The 24,482-nt window shown below is 48.1% G+C and overlaps 1 protein-coding gene across 1 annotated transcript in view; it reads right to left on the reverse strand.

The window, feature by feature from the left end:
* Cdh1 (cadherin 1) overlaps nt 1–24,482 on the reverse strand; it is a 66,517-nt gene that overhangs the window by 21,851 nt on the left and 20,184 nt on the right. The gene's annotated exons all lie outside the window — the stretch shown is intronic.

Genomic DNA, 24,482 nt, shown 5'->3' on the forward strand with positions numbered 1-24,482 from the left:
CCTACCCCAGGGGCTCATCCTCACCATGAAGATCTTCCCAAACACAGGGCAACTGATCTTTGGAGTCTGTTTATAGTCACTGAATAGTCAACGAAAATAGTATCTTGTCTGTAAAGCAATTTTTCTCTTTGGCACAATATGAAAACAGACTGGGGGATGTCTCATCGGATCAGTGTGCACAGCCCGGCGACCGAGTTCAGACCCCCGAACGCTTGTAAAGCGCAGGATGTAGGTGTGTCTCTATTTGCCCGGGACTCCCACAGCAAGGTGGGAGAATCACCCAGACGGTCATGCGCCAGCGGGCCTAGAGCGCAGTCAAGCCTGCAAAGACAAGGGATCCTGCCTCCAACAAGATGGAAGAGAAGAACTGGGTCCTAAGGTTGGCTTTTAACATCCACACCCCACCCCACCCCCGCCATGGCACATGCAAACATCATGCACGCACACATATACACCACACAGAAAAAAACAGGTATTGGCGGGGTGGCGGGGAGGACGATGATTTATTGGTGAAGAACACTGGCTATTTTCCCAGAAGATCTAGCACCATTACAGTGACTCACAACTGTCTGTAACTCCAATTCCAGCAGATCTGGGGCCCTTTCTGGCCTCTGCAGATACTACATACACATGGTATATTTGAATGCATACAAAATACACACACACAATTAAAATAAGTAAATCTTGACTGGGGACTCACTATGTATCCCAGCCTGGCCTCATCTTGACATCCTCCTGCCTCAACTTCCCGAGTACTGGTATTACAGGCATATACCACTCTGCCCATTTTAAAACAGTTTTAAGAGTAGGATCTGATGAAACACACACACACACACACACAAATTTTAAGTGTAACATAAGGGAGAGAGAAGTTTGGGAAAGAAACTTATATCGCAAGGCTCTAGAGTCAAGTTTTGGAACTAACATGGTTCAAGACAGTTCCAAGTCCAATACTGAGGTGCAAACTCATTGTCCCTGCTATTAGAGAGACTGAGGCAGGAGGGCTGCTTCAGCTCAGAAGCCCAGGAATTCAGGGCTGGTTAAGCCACAGAATAGGAGCCCCTGCTTCTTAACGAATCACCTTTTAAAAAGAGAGAAATAAAGCCACACACAGTGGCTCACGCCTGCAATCCCAGCACTCAGAAGGCTGAGGCAGGGGGACCACAGTAAGTTTGAGGCCTACAGTAGCCTGAGCTATACAGTGAGACTTTCTCAAAAAGTAAAACCAAATGTAGTGCATGCCTCCAATCCTAGCACTTCAGGGGTGGAAACAGGCACGCCAGACATTAAGTCACCCTCAGGTACACAGCAAGCTTGAGGCTTCATGAAACCCTGCCTCAAAGAAAAACAAACAAACAAAAAGCAGGGCCACAGAGATCCTGACATCCTGGGTCCAGCTGCTGGAACCCCCACAGTCAAAGAACTCAAATGATAAGAGAACAAATATTTTTTGTGTGGGATGGGGTTTGAGACAGGGCTTCTCTGTGTAGCTCTGGCTGTCCTAGAACTCGCTCTGTAGACCAGGCTGGCCTCTGCCTCCAGTGCTGGGATTAAAGGTGTGTGCCACTACCGCCCAGCTAAGAGAACTGACTTCCGTGAGCTGTCCTCAGACCTCCATGGGACTCTCCCATGTGTGTGCGTGCATTCAAGAAGCTAAGCACCTCTACATTCAGGATGGATCACCCTCTCCCTGGGTGGAGATGCCTTGCTGCAGTGCTTGTTTCTTCCACCAGGGGCCGCTCTTGCAAACATGTCTGAAGTGGGTGAGAGCGAGGGTACAGGCACCATCAGCCCGACTGGCAAAATATACTTCTTTGATATAGGTACTTTGGAGCCAAAGGCAAGTGAGAAATGATAGTTACTGAAGGATCTATCTGAACTTGAACTGTCCTTTCTTATGGAAGGAATGGGGGTGTGTGTAAGGGAGCAGGGGGAGAGAGAAAGGAAGGGAGAGAGAGGATGACTGACTGCAGTCCATCTTGGTGTGGTTCCTCAGATGCTATCCACCTTGCTTTGTAAGACTAGAGTCTCTCATTGGCCTGGAACTCAACAAGACAGACGGGCCGGCTGGCTTTTTTCATGAGCACAGCAAGCGTCTACTAACTGAGCCATCTATCTCCCTGGTTCCCAGACACCACTTTTAAAAGTCCAAATTAGGAGTGTTTAAAGAAACCTTCCCAACCCACAGCACAAATAATGGGGGGAGAGGGAAGAGATGGGTCGTATTTGGGGGCTTGTTTCCTTTCCCCAGCCAGCATAAATCGAGGCCGTGAAAATCAACTGGAGCATGACTGGACTTGCCAAGGGTAGTGGCTAGAGAGTGAAAACGCAAGGCAATTAACCTGCTCAAGGCAGCTCTTAATGCGGCTCAGCCTCCCTCTTCGGAGAAGCGACACCGTAGGACAGAGCACCCCAACCTGAATTTCCAGGTGCTGGTTAAAGCTCATTATCTTTCTGAAAAACAGGATCCTCTGGGCTGAGAAATAATTGAAGGAAAGTCGGAGGGGCTCCGCAGCTCCAGGAAGGTTCTAGAAGCTGCGTTCCCCATGCAGAGCGCTGAGAACACCAAGATCAGTGCACGGAGTTGGGTGTGTGGTGACATTTCCACAGGGGAAGGAGCTGAATAAAGACAGCTGGCAAGGGACTAAGAACTCAGTCCCACTCAACACCTCTCCTCAACCAGCTGCTAGCTGCATTGATGACTAAGACCCTGAGTGTTTCTATGCTAGAAAACCCACTCGTCATCACCGCCATCACCATAAACAATAATTAGGAAAGATTGACAGAAGAAGGGTTGAGGTAAGCTTTTTTTTTTTTTTTTTTTTAATGAAATATAGATTCTCCTGGAGACACAGCTCTGTAGTGGAGCACTTGCCTAACACGTGCAAAGTTTTGGATTAAACTGCCAACAGTAGGGAGGAGGGTTGGTTTCAAGCCCAGCACTTTGAAAACTGGAAGAGGATCAGGAGTTCAAGGTCATCCTGGGCTACATAGCAGGTTTGGGGCCAACCTGAGGTACATGAGATTGCCTCATACTGCCCATCCAAGAAGGGGTGATGGGCTTTTTATTGTTTCTTTGCTGATTACAATTAGAATTCTTTCTTTCTTCCTTCCTTCTTTCCTTTTAATGTTTTATTTTTATTTTATGTGCATCACTGTTTTGCCTGCATGTATATCTGTGTGAGGGTTTTGGATCCCCTGCAACTGAAGTTACAGACAGTTAGTTGTGAGCTACCCTGTGAGCAGCTCCTCTGGAAGAGCAGTCAGTGATCTTAAACACTGAGCCATCTCTCCAGCCCAAAATTCTTTCTATGTTTTTCTAGTGTGTGTCTAACTTTTTAACTTCCCCATTCATCTGTAAGCACCCCATCTTCTAGCCCACTCTGCAGAAGCAGTAGCTAAAAGCAGAAAATCCTGGGGAGACAACTTAATTCAATACAAATAAAGCCCAAGCTGATGAAAGCCTCTGGTCACGGAGGGTGACTGTGAGCCTCTGCGACATTCCTTTCGGGTAATTGCCATCATGCCAGGGCCAGCCTCACTCGAAGGATCCCATTTCTTCTTCCACTGGGGTGGCTGTCGCTGGAATGTGAGTGGGCAGAGACAAGGCGTTCCCAGAAGCCTCTGAACATTGCAGAAAGTGCTTGAGGCTTGGGACCTGTCAGCAAGGGCAGCCAATCATGCTTGACTGCTTTAGCAGCCAGTGGGATGATCCAGTCTCTCAGAAACAATTGCCTAAAAGCAGAGCTCTGCTCACACCACAGCCAGGGAGGGAGGTGAGGGATGCCTCTCCCGCAGAGAAGCTCCACAGCCAATGCCAAGACCTCAGTGGTTAGCTATACGTGAAGGACCATCTACACACATACAAACTAGGCTCAAGGTTACAAACCTACGATCAGAGAGTCTTCTGAGCTCCTGGGGGCCATGCTGCTGCTGTGTACCCCAAAAAATACGCCTGTATTTTCTGACTCAAACACAGAAGAGTGAAGATGAGATGTTTCACTTGAGGGGTTGAAAGGGCTGGGGTAGACAGTCTTTCCTTTTGTGGTTCAGCAGTACTTTCTAAAGTGTCTTCGGATGTCAGCACCCAGAAAGGCTCTCCCCGGGTCCACCATTTTCTTAGACGGCATCGGGAAATGCTAGAATGTCCTCCCCTAAGGAGTGTCCACAAAATTAGAAAGTACTACAAGCTTGTGAAAGAACCACACTCAGCAGGAGATGTCACTATAGCTTTAAAAACAGGCCACAGACAAGTCATCCTTCAGTTTGCCCACAACTGGGACATGCTGCTGAAGAGAGATCGGTTCACTGACAGGTCACAATTTGTGTCCATCTCCTGAGAGCCATGACAAGAACAACAACATAGTGTTTATTAGACACAGCAGTCTAGGGTGAGACACACTAGGTCAGGTATATTTCAGGAGACATTTAGCAACTCTTTGGTCATACATGAAATAGCAGAGGCCCAGAAAGGTGAAGGGACGTGGCCAAACCACTCAGCTATGGACAGACAGAGGTTGTGGTCTCACATCTTAACTTCTCAGGGTTTAACCACCATGCAGTCTGTCTACACTGTGCAAGCCACTTAGGATACTTGGCTAGTTGAGTGGAGGTAGCTACAAGGACAGTAAAAGCAAAAAAATCACCCCATAGACACTGGCCTCAAAAACACAACGATACTCAGAGAAGAGGGTAACACAAAGGAAGTCTGAAACCAGCCTCAAGAACCTTCCAGAAAGCTGGGAACATTTAATCCCAGCAGTCGGGGTGCAGACTGGGCATGAGGCCTCTCTGCTCCCAGAGTTCCAGAATAGCCCGAGCTACACTGAGACACACCTGTCTTAAAGAACCAAACAAAACCTTCCTACATTATGTTGCCACTGGTTACAAACTGAAATAAGCTGTAGTTCCGTAACAAGCCATCCCATCCCCACCCTGGGAAGACCAGGAGCTCAAGAGGACCACGTTGCACAAACACAATTCCCAGGCTGTGTCCCTAACGTCACAGATGTATGCACCCGTGTCAAAAGGAGGCTCCCATAGGACCGCAAGAACAGGAGATCTATCTGCATAAAGAACTTACCAAGTTCTTTCTCTCAACCTCCCTTAAATGTCCTAGTCCAAAACAAAATTACTAACTTCACTAATTCCAACCAGGAGGCCAGGTGTGACGGCACGCCTGTATAATCCCAGCAACGTGGGACACGAAGGAAAGAGGATCAAGAGGCCAGGTAACACGTTGCAGCTCAGTTTGGGCTCCTAATGAGACTTTGTCTCAAAAACAACAGCAACGAGCCGGGCGCTGGGGCACACGCCTGTGTGCCCAGCACTCGGGGAGGCAGAGGCAGGCACATCTCTTTGAGTTCAAGGCCAACCTGGTCTACAAAGTGAGTCCAGGACAGCCAGAAAGGCTACCCAGGAAAACCTTGTCTCTCAACAAACAAACAAACCAAAAACAGCAGCAACAAAAAACACCAGAAAGGAAGCAAGGGATAACTTACTGAGAAATACCCAGCAGTATCATCGAGGAGAGCCAGCAAACGCAAGAGACCAAGGAGAATTCACTCAGGCTTATTTAGTCCTCACTTCTGGGAGTAAACAGGGATAAAGGGCAGTCTATCATCACCCGGGACCATCCCCAGACTCTGTGAGGTCATTAATGCTGACTGTAGACACACCCCCAGCTTCCACTTGGGTTAATGTATTTCGAGCCCCACAGTAAGTGAGGTGAGGGCCAGTCACAGCAATCAGAGCATAAACTGCCCTTAGTCTCACAAATGGGGCACACTAGCAGTCTACATCTTGGTGAATTCGGTGAAGCACATCCAGGGGTTCAGTTCCCAGCTTTGCTTCTTAGGTCACTGCTCACTTCTGCCAGGTCCCAGCTTCTCCATCTGCAAAAGGCAGATGTGCTCACCTCCATGAATTTAAGAGTCTGTTCTTAAAAAATATGGGGTTTTTTTCCTTTACTTTTTTGGGGGTGCCAAGGATCACCCTCGGGCCCCCTATGACTGCCAAACATTCTATCACTGAATTACACCCCCCCCAGTCCTTTTTAACTTTTATTTTGAAACAGGGTCTCATTAAGTTGCCCAAGCTGGTCCTGAACTCCCTCTGTGGCCTTAAAGAGGCCTTGAACTTGTAATCCTCCTGCCCCTCAGCTTCCTGAGTAGCTGGGAGTACAGTGCAGCTGAGATTATAGGCCAGTACCACCATGCTCAGATATTCAACAAATGCATAAAGCTCTTACTCTTTACTTCATTGGAAGGAGTGTGAAAAAACAAGGTCTTTGCCCTCCCAAGATTTGAGATCCAGTGCAGTGGAGGTAACAAATCCATTAGTAAACATCAGGGTAAAAAGTATAAGAAACAGAGAAGGTAGCAAGGTCCTGAGGTAGAGAGAGCCAATTTAGTGAAGGGTGGCAGGGAAGGCTTCAAATACAGTGGCGGGGGGGGGGGGGACCGGCTGGACACCTGGCTGCGTGCTCAAACCAGAGTGAGGAACAGGGTGGTGCGGGGGACAGTTCCAAGACCCTCTATTGCGTGCCTGGCGCAGCCAGGGTCTCTGCCGCATGCAGCACAGCAGGTGTTGGCCACTGTGCCAGAACTGAAGTAGCCTGTGGGTCTACATGCCCAGCAGTGGCTCCTGTTCCTTCTGTTCAGAAGAGCCGAGGTCTCCCCATCTACTCACCCTTCATGTCAAGACCAAGGAAAAGAAACACTAGCTTGAAGTCATTTTCCTCTCCAGGCCTCTCCTGGACCGTCCAGAAAAGCCCAGCATCTGCACATAAAACCTTCCGAGGTTTTATAGCTCTGCAGAGCTCCACTGGACCAGCTCCACTGGGGGCCGATTTATGGTCTCGGAGACTCAGCACTGGGTTTCGATGTTCCTAGAGACACTCTCTGGTGAGGACTCCATTATTTTAGGAGAAATGGGAATGAGGTGCAAGACAGTGCGGACTTTGTCCCTACCTGCCTTAGGGAGGGGAAAGGGCAAAAATGGGGCTGGAGAGATGGCACTTGGGCTCTTCCCAAGGGTGCAGTTCAAATCCCAGCACCCACATCAGGCAGCTCGAAGCTGCCTGTAGCTCCGGCTTATGCCTTCTTCTGGCCAAGCTGACACCAGAGGAAAAAAGAAGAGACACAGGTTTAAAAACAACAAAAAAATGCAAGGAGGAAAAACCCTTTGGCTTTCACGTCAAATCAGAACTGTGCTGTCCTGGGTTTTTTTTTTTTTTTTTTTTTTTTTTTCCCCCCACAAGCAGAGGCACAGCTCACCCTGACACCTAAATACAGGGTTGCTGACTGGCACTGCCAGTGGCTGCAGCCCAGGGAGCATTCCTGTGGCTGTTTGCTCATTGATTAGAAAGAAGACGCTGCCAGGCATATGCCCACTTTCTCTTTCTGTGGGATTTCCTGAGGCCAGGGAGGGCTGTGTTCTAAATTCCATATAGCTAAATTCCATACAGCTAAATTCCCAACCCCTGCTGTCTCCCCAGAGGAAGAGGCAGGCAGTCCTGAGTGCCGGTGCACCAGGCCCTCCTAATCCTCGTCCTTAATGTAGTCAGGGATGGGAGAGCCCAGGAATTAGCGCATCTTAAATTTCCCCCAAGCTCCTGTAGACTCCAGTGTAAGCAAAGAGGCTCAAAAATGCCTGTCATTGCATCAGGCATAATAAGCACTTTACAAATCGCCAGGAGGGGGGAACATGACTCAGCAAAGGCCCGGAGACGTTAAGTGCCTCTTCTAAGGTCACACAGCATGGCAGAGCAGGGCTCAAATTCTGGCTGACCCAGAAGACTCAGCCGTCCCACCTTCATAGGTCCCTTCTCCACCGCCCAACCTTCTGATAACGGGGAGTAAGAACACAGTGTCTGTCCTTCCATTTACTAACCTGGTCTGCTGGGTCCTAACATGATGGGAGAAACAGCCACACACCAATCACTTCTTCAGACACTCTGTCTAGGTGCCTTTTTTTTTTTCCATCAGATTGGGGTTTAGTTTAGTTTCTAATGTCAACAGCGGTGCCTTCTGTATATGTGGGGAGGCATGGGTGGGGGGGGTGTTAGAAAAACGGCAGCACTATCTAACATGCCAAAGCAAAGACAAGCAGATGCTGAATGACGGGTGGGTGGATAAAATATGGTGCATTATCCAGCCATGTCAGCTCTGGGAACCGAACCCGGGTCCTCTGCAGGAGCAGCAAGCGCTCTTCTGTGACGGGCTATCCTTCCAGCCCCCATTAAAAATTCTCCAAAGTCGATGTGAAGATGGTCACAGATTCTGTGACACGTGAATCTCCCACCACCCTTTTCCATATTTGCCCACTGAACAAACAGAACAAAACGTAAGGACTGGAGAGATGGCTCGGTATCCCTCCAGTAAAAGTGCTCTTATGGAGGACCTGAGTTCGGGTCCTTACAGCAGCTCACGACCACTGGCAACTCCAACTCTGAAGGATCCAATGCCCTCTTCCGACACCCGAGGGCTCATGCATGCATGTGATATCCGTGCATACATGCAAGCACAGACATACACACTCCAAGAGTTATATTGTTCCCAGGATGGGTAAGCTACTTACAACTCTGCAACAAAGACACGCAGTGCTAATAAATGCAGCCGCATAGGCGTCTAGAGACATTTTCCTTTGGCAGTGCTTGGGATAGCATCCAGGGCGGTGAGCATGCTAGGCCAATTCTCAGCCCTTCCAAAAGCATAGGTAAGCCTTTGCAATACTAAGTGTTAAACACTCACCAAAAAAAGCTGCTCCTCTTATTTGCATTACTGTTAGAAGATTAAGGGACAGCTGGATGTGGTGACACAGCCTGAGTTTTCAGGACAGCCAGGACTACTAACAAAGACCTTGTGGGGGAGGTGGGGGAGCTAAACACAGAAAGCATGGTGGCCTGGGGCTGAGGCGAGGTGACCCTTTGATTGCCAGTAGACCAAGTGTGGCTCGTGAGTAATGCAAATCTAAAATTGGATCAGGGTGATGTGTGAACCGCCGAGTACACTTATCACGATTAATGTGCACTTACACTGGGCAAATTGTAAGGTGTGTAAATTACAACTCAATGAACTCGAAAAAATATAGTTATTAGAGTTTCGTGTGAGGAGCGCCCCACGAGCTCAAGTCTACACACCCAATAATACCAATGCCACGGAAAAGTGGAGACCAAAGAGGGAGACCATAAATATTCCTTAATTAACAGTAATTACAAGAGTAACTAGGAGCCAGGTGTTGTGGCGCATGCCTGTAATCTACCAACTTTGGAGGCAAGAAGATCAGGAGATTAAGATCATGGGCATCTGCATAGAATTTAAAGCTAGTCCAGGCTCAATAAAGCAAAATAGGCAGGCCAGAGAGGTGGCTCGGCTCGAAAGGATGCTTGCTGCCAAGCCTGAAAACCTGGGATCCATGGGATGGAGAAAAGAGAGCCAAATTCCACAAGCTGTTTTGCGACCCTGTGGCATGTGTGTGCACACACCCCCACACAGGCAACAGAAGCAGTCGTGATGCGCTAGTATTCAGTAAGCGCTTCATGTTGGCTCCTATGCTGCTGGATAGGCGCTTGGGTTGGGGAGGGCGCTGTCTTATAGCTGTTGTTTGTTTATTTTTTGCTTTTCCAGACAAGGCTTCGCTGTAGCACTGGCTGTCCTGGAACTCACTTTGTAGACCAGACTGGCCTCGAACTCATAGAGATCCGATTGCCTCTGTCTCCTTAGTGCTGGGATGAAGGGTGTGTACTACTATGCCCAGTTGATGGTGCAGTGCCCACCTTCTTGCTGGTGGCAGGCAGCTCAGAGCCACGGAACCAGCTAACCAGAAATACTTGTTAGTCTAGGGCCCCCGCACAAGAGAATACAGAAATGCCAAAGAAAAGCCCATGTGAGAACAGGGAGAGCTGCCACAGAGCCCAGAGTTTTTGTTTTAGACATCCTGTGTTGTACAGGCTGGCTTTTAACTCCTAGGCTCAAGCGGTCCTCCTGCCTCAGGACTCTGGAGTTGCTGAGACTTCAGGAAATCCAAAATATCTGGTTCATTCAGTAACTCAAGAATGAAGTCTGAAATTTTGTTCTGCAGAGAATGAAAAGGGGGCCCGCACGCTTGCCAAATGTGGGCTGTGCTGGAGAGGCATAAACCCTCTGCCTTTGACCTTTAAACAAAATTCCTAAACAGACCCAAAGAATGGCTACAAGTCCAGGCTGCAGAGGGAGGAAGGCGTTCCTCAGTCTCCAAGTCACACGCATCAGCAGATGACTCCATGACAAGCGCCCACTTGTCCACCAGAGCTTACAAGAGGCAGCTTTTTCTTTAATGGATGCAAGCATCATTTTTCATTATCTAGAACAAGCAAGCATTGATGGGAAAGGCAGCTGCTTTCCAAGAGTGTTTGCTAACCCTGCTCTTGGCCTGCCTGGAAAGGTAATTACTCAGGAAATAAACCCCACAACAATACCTCGTCTCTTAGACAGGGGCAGGGGAGGGAGGGTATTTCACTTTGGGGTGTTCCTTCTAAGAATTCCAAGTCAGAATATGTGAGAAGAGGAAATGAAGAGCAGTGGATAGACCTCAGCAGAGGTTCTGGGTTCAAACTTCAGCACCACAGAATGGGATTGGGGCAGGGGTAGGGGTTGACAGGTGATTCCAGCATTGGAAGGCAGAGGCAGGATCATGAATCAGAGGCCTGAGTGAGTCTGAAACCAGCCTGGAGCTTCACATTAAGATTCTGACAGCAACAATCAACAGTGATTAAAAAAAAAAAAAAAAAAAAAAAAAAAACAAAAGGGCACGAAGCCTCTAGACACCAGGTGCAGGCTTTGGTATACAATATCACACAGACAGAATGAGTGCTGTGACCCCTGCCCTAGCAGAGCTTCTCAAACCTTTTACCTCCATGGCTGCAGCTTTTTTGAGAGACTCCATTATCCATTTACCTGGGCTGTTCCCAGTTTCCAGTGTGATCAGGAACTGGAAACTTGCACACATGCAAATTCTCATTCAAGATTCCTCACTGAGACATTGTTTGCAGAGCACAAGCATGGGAGACAACCCACATACCCATCAGTGCAGAATCAACTAAATAAATGATGACATTTTCTTGCAGCAAAATACTATGTAGCTACAAAACAAAAAAAGCTCTTTATGCCAGGCTGTTGAATGACCATCAATACATTATGTTAGAGCTGGGCAGTGGCTCATAGCTGTAATGCCAGCAATAGGAGAGCTGAGGCAGGAAGACTGTCAAGAGTTCCAGGTCAGCGTGGACTACACAGTGAGCTCCAGGCCAGCCTGTTTTAGAAAGAGACACTGTCTCAATAAACAAACAACGGAATGATGTATATTTTTGCAAATGCTCCAGACTCAGGGACAAGCCACAGATCAATGAGAAGGCCCCACATGCCCACCCCCTGGGGATGGAGATCTTCCCAAGAATTTGGGCACCTCGGGACCCAAGAGCCCTTTCGGGAGAGGACATCTGGGGTATGGTGGAGATTTGGGTGGAGGCGTGGAGGCTGGGGGTGGGAGTGGGGTGGTGCTGACCCACCCATAAGCGATAGAGGAAGGGGCACCGCAGGCAGCTGGCAGCTGTCTAGAGAGAAGCATGGCAGAGGCCAAGTCTGGTGACGGACCCCTCCTACAGCAGGGTCATTCAAGTTCCCTACATCCTTCCTAGGTGAGCTTTCTCATCTGCAGTGCAGAGAGGCTGAATTGAACTAGCACAGATGTGGGCTCAAAGCCTGGGGTGCTGCAGCAAGTATATGTTGGTATGGATTTCTTGCTGTTGCTATTGTCTTTATTAGTGTTGGATGCAGGGTCTCTCTCTGTAGCCCTGGCTGTCCTGGAACTCAGAGACCCACCTGCCTCTGTTGGGATTAAGGTCGTGCACCACCACTGCCCAGCTCAAGGCCGGTTTGAGGCCTTGAACGCCCCAATATGCCTGTCTCCTGCCTCAGTCTCCCAAGTTCTAGAATTATAAAAGAATGTACTCCCACATCTGGCTCAGTATAATGGCTGGAGGCCATTCTGGCTATCCTTACAGATTTTATACGTTTGAATCCTTTTTCCTGGAAAGCCCATTTTCAAGACTCAGCCCAAGAGCAACTGAGCAAGGAAGTCAGGGCACACTTGTCCTAAGTGACAAAAGAAAAGCTAAGGGTGAGCGTAGGTAAAGGTGACACACTGTGACCCACCACCCTGGAGACTGGGAAAGAAGAACTGAGAGTTTGAGGCCAGCCTGGGTTACACAGTAAAGTCACGACTTACACCAAAGCAAGCCAAAGGGCCTGAACTGGAATCCCTGCCTCCCACAGAAAATGCTCCACGTAACTGTGCATGCTTGTAATCCGAGCACTAGAGTGGACAGAAGACAGGCAGATCCAGGACGCTCTGGCTGCCCAGCTAGCTTTTCACCTAGTGAGAGAACCTACCTTCCTTCCTTTCTTCTCTCTCTCTCTCTCTCTCTCTCTCTCTCTCTCTCTCTCTTTGTGAGACAGCATTTCTCTTCATAGCCCTGACTATCCTGGAACTCACTCTGTAGACCAGACCAAGAGAACCTTTAAGGCAATGGGGCTAAGAAGAAATTCAGCAAGGCACCTGATCCTGCAGCTGGCCTTCATGTGTGCAGGCATGAGCACACGCATCTATTCTCATATGCATGACCATACACACACAATCTGAGTAAGTAAATAGGTTTTTTGTGTTCCTGCCGTGACAAAACAAAGGTTTTCCTTGTCTTTAATGAGAGCTGAACTGAAAGAGGAACCTGTGTTTACTTGACTGTAGCCAACAGCAACAAACTGGGCAACATAGCTGCCAAACCCCGAATGTGGGTCTCAGTTTCATTCTCGAGTGTAGAAGACTCAGGACACGGGAGCCTGTGGGTTCTGTCTGATTCTTTGTGGTTTGATAAAATCATTCTCAGGGTTGCAATCTAACGACATAAATGATAGATGATGCTTTTCTCCTTCCGCAAGTCAGGCTTTAAGAGGGACTTTGACCCTTGGAGCTGGTCCCAGGGCAAAGGGGTAAGGAGAGTAAGAGGCCCTCTGCAAAGGGAGAGACAGAAAGGGAGAAGAATCAGGAATGCTGACTTCATGGAGAAAGGCCGTGCACAAGAGTAAGATAAAGGCCAGGAGAGACCCGCATCAGAGAAAGCAATGAGCAGAATGGTTCCTGTGCTAAGAGCTGACCTCTGATTGGGCTGTTCCCTTCCTGAAGGCCAAGGCCCCTTGCTCTGTTAGTACAGGTGCCATGGCCTCATGGTGCTGCTGGTTGGTGTGTAAACACAGAATCTAGATAAATATGGACTTTGGCCTGAACTGTGCCTCTAACTAGCTGTGGGGCACCAGGAAAATTCACTCACCCTCTTTCTAAAATAGAATTTTTTGATACAGTAGCACATGCATTAGGGAGGCTAAGGCAAGAGAAACCATTCCAATTTGAGGCCAACCTCAAGGTTGTGCTCAAGGCTAGTCTGGGCTACATAAAACAAAAGTAGACATAATGGCCATGCATGATAGTTTACCCCTTTAACCCTACACTCACTCATTCAGGACGTTGAGGCGGGAGGATTGCCACAAGCTTGAAGCAGCTTGGACTATAAGGTGAATTCCAGGCCAGCATGGGCTACAGATTGAGACTGTTTCAAACTGACAAAAAGGTCTCTGCATCTCACAGGCGCCATAGAAAAATCTAAAGGGAGGCGCTATGAAGTGAGTTACCAAGTCTTGCTGCTGATAATACACTACAGTGGCCCAATTCGCAGAACTAGAATATTCTACAGCTGCCTCAAAGGCCAGCCTGCAGGGAGGTGGCGTCCGGGTGGCTGAGCAGGCTCTAAGGCTAAGCTTTCTGAGGAGGCTGGGATGGCAGTGGGGCTCCCTGGCCTCTGCACACACCCTCAGGGTTGGCCATCCCTGCCTGCAGGTGTGGCTGCCCCTGCCTGTGGGGGGTGCCTGCATAGCTCTGCTCTTGAGAAACTGATCCTTCCCCGCCTCTCCTCATCAAAGCTTTTGACCACAGGGAACAGTGTCTGTCCACACCAGCCACTCCCTTCCCAGACCACTTGGAAACAGGGCTGCAGCCATAAAAGGGAAGTTTCCTGGGTAGCTCTTCTGCCTTGCAGACCTCTCCCTAAAGCCTAGGGAGTGAGCTGAGCCAGGTTTACTCAGGTTGGTGAAGGGGCATAAGCGCTGTGAGACCCTGAAATGGTAAGGACATGAATGCCCGTTGGACTGATGATTCTCCAGATGGTCTCAGACTCTCAGAAAGGATCTCTGCATTGGAGATATCCAAAAGGGCTTAGAACAGATATTTTAGGGGGCTGGAGAGATTGCTCAAGAGACTAGAGGGTGTACGGCTTTTCCAGGTCAGGAGGTGGGCTCCCAGCATCCATGCTGGGTGGTTCACAGCCAGTTATAAGCCAGGGGATCTAATACACCATCTGGCCATTGTATACAGACACGCACATATATAAAATAAATGAATAAATCTTGTTTTAGAATGGGCGCTGTGGCGCTGAAGATAGAAGTGGGCTTAGAAAGTGCTGGAAACCCCAATGTGTGCATCGACTGGCTATTCCCATACCTCCACCTTTAACCCAGCTCCTCTAAGCACGTGCAGATAGCTCCCTCCAGAGCCACAGCATTGTTTTAAATTCCAGGTGGGGGCAGTTTGTCCTGGGGCAATCTACTGGACCACTGGGGCAGCCCACAGGGCAGGTAGAAGGCACAAGTGCTGATGAGGTGGATGGCGTGGGCACAAAGCCCATTTAGAAGGAGCCTTTGGAGACTTGTGAGTTTTCACTAAGTTGGCTCCACACCCTGGCTTTGTTGGCTCTGGCAAAACTTAAAAAGGCCATCTGAATAGTCCCCAAGGCCTCCATTTGCTTAAATAAAAAGCAAAGCCTTTGGGTGACCTGGCTTCTGACAAGATGTACAGATTGGGGGAGTGGGGGTGGGTGGGGGGCTGGCCCACAAGACAAAGCCTTTCTCCGTTCAGTCCCACAAACACCATGCATTAACCGTGGATGTCGGGATAAACTCTCTCCATTGATGCCAGCCTTAAATACCTTCATTCTTAATGGGCCTCTTTTGCTGACTTCAGGCCATCGGGTATCAAGCATTCTCTCTTAAACATCCTCTTAAGCCATCTGTGTAGGCTCATCGGGAAACCCACTGGCCCGCTCTTCTGATTACACAGTTATGTCAAATGTATCTATCCCAGCGTCCATTTCCCCCCAACAGGCAGGTAGCTGAGGCTTCTCAGAATCCTTTCTGTTTTCTGGAAGGCTGCAAACCAAAGCTCCTCACAGAAGACTCACTGGGTGGCTGAGGTCATTTCCTGAGAGCTAGGACAGCTTAGACTGTAAGTTCAAAGCTAGTCTGGGCTACACAATAAGAACCTACCTCAATGAGGGGAAAAAGGAAACAAAATCAAGGCTGGCAAGACGGCTCGGCGGGTAAGGGCACATGCTGCCAAGTCATATGGCGGCAGGAGAAGACCCCCCATAAGATTTCTGACCTCCATGTGTGTATGTGGTGTGTGCGCCCATACACAAACACAAAAACAAAATATAATAATAAAAACAAAGCAAAAGAAAATTGGTGGGTAACATTTAAAAGTTAATAGTATTTTTCCTTGGCAATTTTTAAACTCAAAACTGCTATATATTAATAGAACGCAGAATCCATAACTTGAAAGCACATTTCAGTGGTTTGGAGATATTCCCCACGATGTATGCCTATCACCAGCTTCTACCTCCGAACACCCTGGCCACTCCCTCAGGCAACTCTGTGCCCCGCAGCCAGTCTCCTCCCACCTAGCCACTGTCTGTTCCCCTGCCTGTTCTGAGTATTTCCTGCACACATGATGCCTGACTTATATTCTTCTCTTACATTCTTCTATGGCAGCTCAAAATCAAGTAACGCATGTTTGTGGAAACTATACAGTAAGACTGGATGTGGGTCCCCGGCTGGCAGCATGCACCCTGCAGGCCTGCAGCGCTCGGCCACTGAGCAGTGTGCTGTGTTGCCAAACTGTCTGTCAGGCTAACCGTGTGCTAATGCACCCCCAACGTTCCACGATGGGACCCACAGCAAGTCAAGGAGGCCACGACATGAGGAGCCCTGTCCCACTCTCGTTCAGTGAGATATGTCTTGCTTGTTTTGTTTTTCTTCTTCCCTAGACAGGGTCTCCCTATAAAGCCTTGCCTGGCTTTAAATTGACTATGTAGCCCAGGTTGGCCTTAAATGGAATCCTCCTGCCTCAGCCTCCCAAGAAGCTTGGATTACAGACCTGCATATAGCTCCATGCCTAGTACTGCTAATTGTTGTTTTAGGGTATAGTGTGTGTGTGTGTGTGTTCCTACGCATGTAGATATGTATGTTTGGGCAGAAGTAAATACTGGGTTTCTTCCTCTATTAGTCTCTACCTTAAAAAAAAAAAATCTCTTAAACAAGGCATGGTGGCACACACCTTTAGTCCCAGCACTCGGGACACAGAGACAGGTGGATTTCTGAGAGTGTGAAGCCAGCCAGGTCTACAAAGAGAGTTCCAAGACAGCCAGGATGGCTATACAGAAAAAACCCTGCCTGGGAGGGTGGGGAGAGAGGGGTGAACTGAGACAAGGGTCTCTCGTAGCCTAGGCTGGCTATGTAGCAAAATGACCTTGTTCTAGGATGATACCCATGTGCCACCGTGACCAGTCCATGCAGTATGGAGTCAAAATCAAGGCTTTCATGAATGACAGATAAGCACTGTAACAACACAGCTGTCTGTTTTGTTTTTTAGATAAAGACTCTGTGTAGCCCTGAATAGACGGAAACTCACTATACGGACGAGGCTGGCTTCAAACTCTCAGATTAAAGGCTTTTATGGCACCAAACCTGGATGCTAACAATCCCAGCATGCCTAAGACCAAAGCAGAACTGCCACAAGTTTGGGGCCAGCACAGTCTATGTATGTCCCCTGCCAGGGACCCTGTGTCCAGACACGGTTCTCTCCTACATTCATTCCCCACAGTGAGGAAAGCGGTCTGTGACGGATAGACAGACTGAACAAAGGGCACAGATCTGGGCCTAGACCTTCATGTCTAACTCCAGCATCTACGTCAAAACCTTTCGCTTCTTCTGCAAGCAGCATGCAGACACCATTAGACACTTCAGATGCAGAAACGCCAGCTTGGCTTTATTACAGGGAGCGACATACAATGTCTTTTTAAATTACAGACCTGAGCTCTGTGTGTGGCTCTTGTGTGCATGGATATAGCTTATATGAATTCCATGTGCTTAAAAACACAAAACCAGAATCTCGACTCCTTATAACCCACTAAGATGCTTCCAGGCTCGTCCAAGTGGGAGAACAAAGAGGGATGAAAGGCTGATCAAAGGCAAGGCAGACTTTACATTCCTAGCTGTACAGAAGGGGAGGTCACATCTAAAATGCCTTGCATTTAAGATCCCACACTAAATAAAACATTCTTGGGATAGCTGGGGGTGTTTGAATATGGGCTAGATATCAGATGATCAGTAAACTCCCTGCTTGTGAGAACAGCGTCATGGGGCACCCTGAGTCTTAGAAAACGGAGCTCACGTAGCTAGACATGTCAGCAGCGCACTGTTTTCCTAAATACTGCTTTGTTGTTTGGAACTGAATGTGTTGGGGTTGGAGAGGTGGCTCGGCAGTCAACTGTGTCCACTCTTGCAGAGAACCCAAGTTTGATTTCCAGCAGCCATGCTGGGTGGCTCACAACTACATGTAACTTCAGCTCTAGCGGATCTGAAACCTTCTCTGGCCTCTGTGGGTACCTGCACACATGTACATGTGTGTATAGCCACACACATATGCAAAATTTAAAAAATAAAATTAGCCAGGTGTGGTGGTGTACAACTTTAATCCCAGCACTCGGGAGGCAGAGGCAGGCAGAGCTCTCAGTTGAAGGCCAGCCCGGTCTACAGAATGAGTTCCAGGACAGCCCCAGCTACTGAGAAACCATATCAAAAACCCAAAGGTTAAATGAACTTATTTAAGTGTTTATATGATAGCAATGATGTTTTGACACATTACATTATGCTCAACTCAGGTAACCACTCAATCTATTCGGGGTACCCCTACCTACCACCTCAAACATTTATTGATCCTTCGTGGGGAAGTATTCCCTCCTTCTGGTTTCATCTGAAACACACTGACCATCCTCATCATCTGTGCTCACACTCCTGTGAGTAGAAGTGAATCTATTTCTCCTCCCTGACTGTAACTGTCTCTCCTGACCGGCCTTTCCCCATCCTGCTGCCCTCCTCCCAGCAGCCCCTGGGAAACACCACTGAGAGTGCTTCTCAACTTCTGAGTGTGACACATTTGCATGCGACTGACACAAAGCAACAAGCTCCACAGAATGAACTGGAAAATGAGGTGGTTCCTTGCACTTCTGAATTTTTTTTTTTTAATTGAAACATTTGGGAATAAGGAAAGATCCTAAGGTAGGAACTCAAAGTGATCATCCAACCATGTACACACTGAGAACATGATGGAGGCTGACGTGCCATGAAGACCCGCTGACTCAGCTGCCCTAATAGCCTCTGCTCTGCCCTGGGCATTTTCTCCATGCCCACATTGCCCTCCAGCTGCTGCCCAGGAAATATGGCTTATGACTTAGAAACACAAAATGGCAGGCATCCACTTAGACTGCAAAAGACCCAAGGTACACTGGTCACAACTAAAAATGTCTAACACAAAACCAGGCAGATGCCTGTAATGCCAGTCCTAGCAGGATAAGCAAAGCAGGAAAGCTGAGAGTTCAAGTCCAGCCTGTCTCAAAAAGGTCTGTTCAAGAACCTGTCTCCTCAGGAAGCAGAGGCAGATGGATCTTTGAATTTGAGGCTAGCCTGGTCTACAGAGCAAATTCCAGGACAGAAAGGGCTACATAAAGAAGACCCTGTCTCAAAAGACAAGAAGAAGAAAAGGAAGAAAGAGGAGGAGGTAAGGTAAGCACTTTCTCAACTGAGCTATTTCCCTGCTACCTAGATCTCTCTAACTCTGAAAACAAATGTTTTCTTAACTGGGTGGTGGCATATATCTTTAATCCCAGTACCCAGGAGGCAGAGTCAGGCAGATCTCTGTGAGCTCCAGGCAAGCCTGATCTACAGGAATTCAAAGACAGCCAAAGCTATACAGAGAAGCCCTGTCTCAAAACTGTTCCCCAACCCCTTTACACACACACACACACACACACACACACACACAAATGACACACCCTTACAACTAATCCATTTCAGAAACCTAAATCTCAGTCTCCTGTAGACTGATTTCCACAAATACAAACAGAAAGAGCTCTGTGACAGTGGTGAGGAGAGCCTAAATTTAATCCAAACTCTGCCACCTCCCCACGGTGCAATCTGTCTGGGACCACCCCTTTTCATCTTAGAACCTCAGTTCACTTCGCTGCAAGATGGAAATGATAGGTCTTCTACAGCATCTGCTTGCCTAGTGCACATTCCTTCCAGCACAGGGATATATTAGTGAACAACTTAAGCATAGCTCAGGTCTACTTCAGTCCAGGTGAATACAGAAAATTACACTCAGACGCAAAGTAGGAATGCACAAAAGCCACAGCCTTGGTTCATGAGGTGCGTGACGCAGCACACCCACTCACAGCTGGTGCTAAACTTCCCGTCAGAACTCTGATAACCCTTACTCTAGCTTCGGCTGCACCGCAACAACTACAGAACACATACAAAATTCTTCTTGAAGTATAGTGGGGTTTTTTTTTTTCTGCTTTATTTTTTAAAGACACAGAAACATGAGGCCTGGCATGGTGGCACATGCCTTTAGTTCCAGCACATGGAAGGCAAGGGCAGAAGCAGAGGCAGAGGGATTTCTATGAGTTCAAGGCCACAGAGAATTCCAGGGCACACATACACGAATTCACACACACACAGAGACAGAAACAGAGAGATACAAATATAGACACAGAGACAGAGACAGAAACAGAGACACAGTGTCCTGCTGTATTGTCCAGTCTTCACAGAGAGGTTCAAGGGATCTTCCTGCCTCAGACCCACAAGAAACTGAGACTAGAGGCACTGCCGCCACACCTCCCTCCTACATACTGAACTTACAATTGCTGAGCCCCAGACCCCATTTTCCCACAATCCAGTGGCTTGTTTCAGTCAATTTCCATAGTGACTTTTAAGGAAGATACATCTATGGAAACATCAGGTTTCAATAGAACGGACTATAGTTTCTGCCAAGAGGCTATGGGGTAAGGTACAGATAAGATTGTACCCAACTGCAACTTAGCTCCAGGCTTGGCCCATCCTAAACACTGGGCCAACATCAGGTACTGATGTTTGCAAATGGAGCTTAGTGCATAAAAAAAGCTCGATGGTAGAATGTCTCCACACCATGCAGGAAGCACCCGGTTCAATATCCCACACTGCCACAAGATAGAGAGCAAAAGTTAGGGTTGCTCTTGCAATCTACTCTAGACTAGGCTACAGAATGGGTGGGCACAAGGCCAGCTTGGGAAACTGAGGGAGACAAAAGGGAGTGAGGTGGGGATGCAGCTTCATAGTCAGGCACTTGTCTAGCCTGAAGAAGGCCCTAGGGTCCAATGATCAGAACTTGGGTGAGGGACACCCAAGCGAATAGTTGCTGAACCTGCCTTGAAAGGCCCACGGCTTATTCAGTTTAGTGGGCTGATGAAAGAGGCTCACCCTTCTCCTGCAAGAGATTGGGCACAGGTTAGCAACTACCGACATCCTAAGTTAGAAATGAAACTTCACGGCTTTTATGGAGCCATTCAGGGCACTGAGACACTCTAACCCTGTCATCAAGGGTGTCTGCCCAGCTGCAAATGAAGCAAGGACAACAACCAGTAGCCATCACAAATATGGGGCCAACTTTGTGAAAAGGAGCCTGGAGTCTGTGTCCTCACCTCAGGACCACAGCAGGGGCTACAGATCAGCTCGGAGATGAGCTCGAAGGTCAGCTGACCCATGTTTAGATCTCAGGTCCTCCTGTTGCTACAGTCTCTACACATCACTTCAGCATTCTGCCTCCGTTTCCTCAACTACAGTACAGAATGGGGGCAAAGACTGGTGGCTGTCACCCATAATCCTAGCACTTAGGAGGGAACGTGGCAAGGCTGAGGCCAGACCCGGCCTCAAAAAACAAAAACAAGGCCTGGCATTGTGGCGCACACTTCCTTCATGTCAACTCTCAAGAGGCCGAGGCAGAGGCATCTCTGAGCACAAGGCCAGACTGGTCTGCAGAGGAAGTGCCAGGACAGCTAGGGCTACACAGAGAAACTCTCTCAAAACAAAACCCAAAACAAACCCAACCATACAAACAAACAAACAACCCAGCTACACACCTTTGATCCTAGCACTTGGGAGGCCACAGAAGGCGCTTCTCTGTGGGTTTGTGGCCAGCCTGGTCTACCCAGGACAGCAGGACTACAGAAAGACCCTGTCTTGAAAACAAAAAACAAAACAAAATCCACCAACAGTAAACCAACAAATCATCATAGTGATGACTCCTATTTCCTAAGGCGGTAGATAGGTTGAACAAATTAATCTAGAAGGCCAAGGCCCTTCGCACTGTGACACGCAGGCTAGGTCCTTGGGAATAATGACTGATATTCCAAGGCTAGAACTGGAAATTCTAGAAACTCACAAGCAAGGAGTTCAGCTGGGACCAAAAGGCAGGATATTGCGGGCAGAGGTAATAATTCCCATCAAGCCTGCACCCCAGATCCTTTCTGACACAAGATGCTGTGCTGAGCCATGCCCAGGGAAGAATAAGCCTTGTTGTTCTGGTCTCCTGCACTTTGTTTCCAAAGGACCCAGAGGCTCCAGGGCTCGAGGAAGGACGCACACACATACGAACTAGCACCCCACCCCTACCATGTGTTGGTTAGAAGGAAGAACCAGTTTGAACAGACTGGTTCTCATCACTCCATCTTGGCAGAAGCTGATGGACACAGAGGCAACTAATTACCCACCCTGCAGAAGAGAGGTCTGGCCCCTGGATGGTCTCTGACCTCATTTCCATCCCTGTGCAGCTACAGACCCTCAAGGATCCCAACCATCTGAGCTTCTTCCTTCCAGGCACACTGTGCTCATTCTGTCTCAAGACTCCCTGCCTTGGTTGTTCGGGAACAACCTGCCTACTGTTCTCAGGGAGTCCTTCCTCCGTTAAAGCATCTCTTCTGCTTTTCTCTTGGGGACTGCTCTCTTGAAGCCAGGACTGCCCATATGCAAAGCATACGCTCTGCCCCTGCACTATACCCATTCGCCAGTTTTCTAAGAGTGGAGATGAATAGTAGTACTCTTTTCATATTTAATTAGTTTTTTTTGTTTTGTTTTTTTTTTTTTTTTTTTTTTTTAAATCTCTGGCTGAGGCCTGAAATGGTGGCATATACCTTCAATCTCAACCTGTGGGAAGCAGAGGCAGGTGGATCTCTATAAGTTTGAGGCCAGCCTGGTCTACAGAGTGAGTTCCAGGACTATCAAGGCTACACAGAGAAACCCTGTGTTTCTTGAAAAACAAGAAAGAAAGAAAGAAAGAAAGAAAGAAAGAAAGAAAGAAAGAAAGAAAGAAAGGAAGGAAGGAAGGAAGGAAGGAAGGAAGGAAGGAAGGAAGGAAGGAAGGAAGGAAGGAAGGAAGGAAGGAAGGAAAAGCTATGCATAGTAATCCACCCATGCATCTGGAGGCTTGGTGGTAGCGCACTTGCCTAGCATAGGGAGCAAGTAATCTGCTGGGTTCACTCTCCAGCACCTTACCTCACTCGGTTGGGGGTGGGAGAGGAGGAGACCACCTAAAAACCTGTGAACGACCAACAAAATAAAGCAGGCTGCACCTTCAAGGAGCCTACATTTGTTGGGGGGGGGGTTAGAAGAAGCAAGCAAATAGTACATAGTCTATGAAAGGGAATTGTACATTTTATTACATGGGGGGAGCTTTAGCTTTAGCTTTTAGCTTTACAGTGACTTATAATGAGCTATATGCCAAGGCAAAGGTGCCCAGCAGGGGATAGGCACCATGCATGACCCTGAGGCAGCAGAGGCTGGGGAATGAATAACATTAGTAAAATCACCACCGTTGCATGTTGTTATACTATGAACGTATATTACATTATACAAGACCACCGATCGTACTCCTAGGGGGACAAATGCAAAAACATTTCCCGTGGAGCTATGTAGGTGGCAACCCTCACGGCTGGAATCTTTGTTCCCTTATGTACCTGTTGCGTAATGCTATCCCCACAAGTATGAGTTGTCTGATAAAGACAATTGCAAACGGGTGGTCTGGCACACTATGAGGAGGCGCTGCAACTGCAGGAGAGCACGAACTCTCTGGAGAAGCCAGACCCCCACACACACACTAATGCCCAACACACTGAAACACAGCGGTGGGGCTGACCGAATGTCCCTCTTTATTTTGGCTGGTAGGAACATCACAGGCAAACTTTGGTCCGCTTTCTGCAGAGTTCTAAGCTATATGGCAGTCACTTTACCACTCAGCCCTCCTCTTCCTCTGCCTTCTACCCGAGTGTTTCCTTTGCTCTTTGCCTTGTGCCTGAGATACAGATGTAAACGAATTATTCATTGGAGCAATCTAGGAATGAAGAAGTGAATCAGTAGACCAGCAGGGAGAAGTTCTGGATTCGGTCTTAAAAAGAGTTGGCATCAGGGCAGAGAAAATTCCCATTTCTAGAAAAACCCCAACTTTCCCACTTTTAAAGAATTGGTGGTTGTCCTAGTCACCGTTCTATTACTGTGAAGAGAAGCCATGACCAAGGAGCCTCTTATCTAAAAAAAGCATTTAGTTGGGGGCTTGCTTAACAGTTATTATCGGCCATTATCACCATAGCAGACAGTATGGTGGCACGCAGGGTGCCGGAGCAGCAGCTGAGCGCTACAACCTGATCCAAAGGCAGAGAGAGAAAGAGAGGAGGAAACAACAACAACCCACAGATAGACACTGGGCTGGACATGGACTTTTGAAACCTCAAAACCCACCTCCAGTGACGTATTTCCTACAATGCCATACCCCCTAATCCTTCTAATTCTTTCAAATAGTGCCACTCCCTAGTGAGTAAGCATTCCAATGAATGAGCCTAATGGGGTCCATTCTCTGGTCTAGCTCAGAGGGCTCCATTATAAGAAAATAAAATGGCCTTAAGACTTCCAAAGTAATGATCAGTATCATGGAGGACCAGAGATCCAGGCCAAGTTTCCTTAAAGGGAAGGTTGGATCTGTAACCTCAGCACTCAGGAGTTACAGTCACGAAGAGCAGGAGCTCAAGGTCCTACTGGCTAAATACTGAGCTTAAGATCAAGCCAGACTACATGAGACCCCCCTCTCAAGGAGAGAGAGATAAAGACAGAGAGATAAAGAGGCACAGAGACATAGTCTGAGAGAACTAAAACCTGTCACTGGTTAACTTGTTACAAGCAAAACAAATATAAATGTGA

This window comes from Meriones unguiculatus, chromosome 10 (assembly GCF_030254825.1).
Source record: "Meriones unguiculatus strain TT.TT164.6M chromosome 10, Bangor_MerUng_6.1, whole genome shotgun sequence".
In the NCBI taxonomy this organism is placed as follows: domain Eukaryota; kingdom Metazoa; phylum Chordata; class Mammalia; order Rodentia; family Muridae; genus Meriones; species Meriones unguiculatus.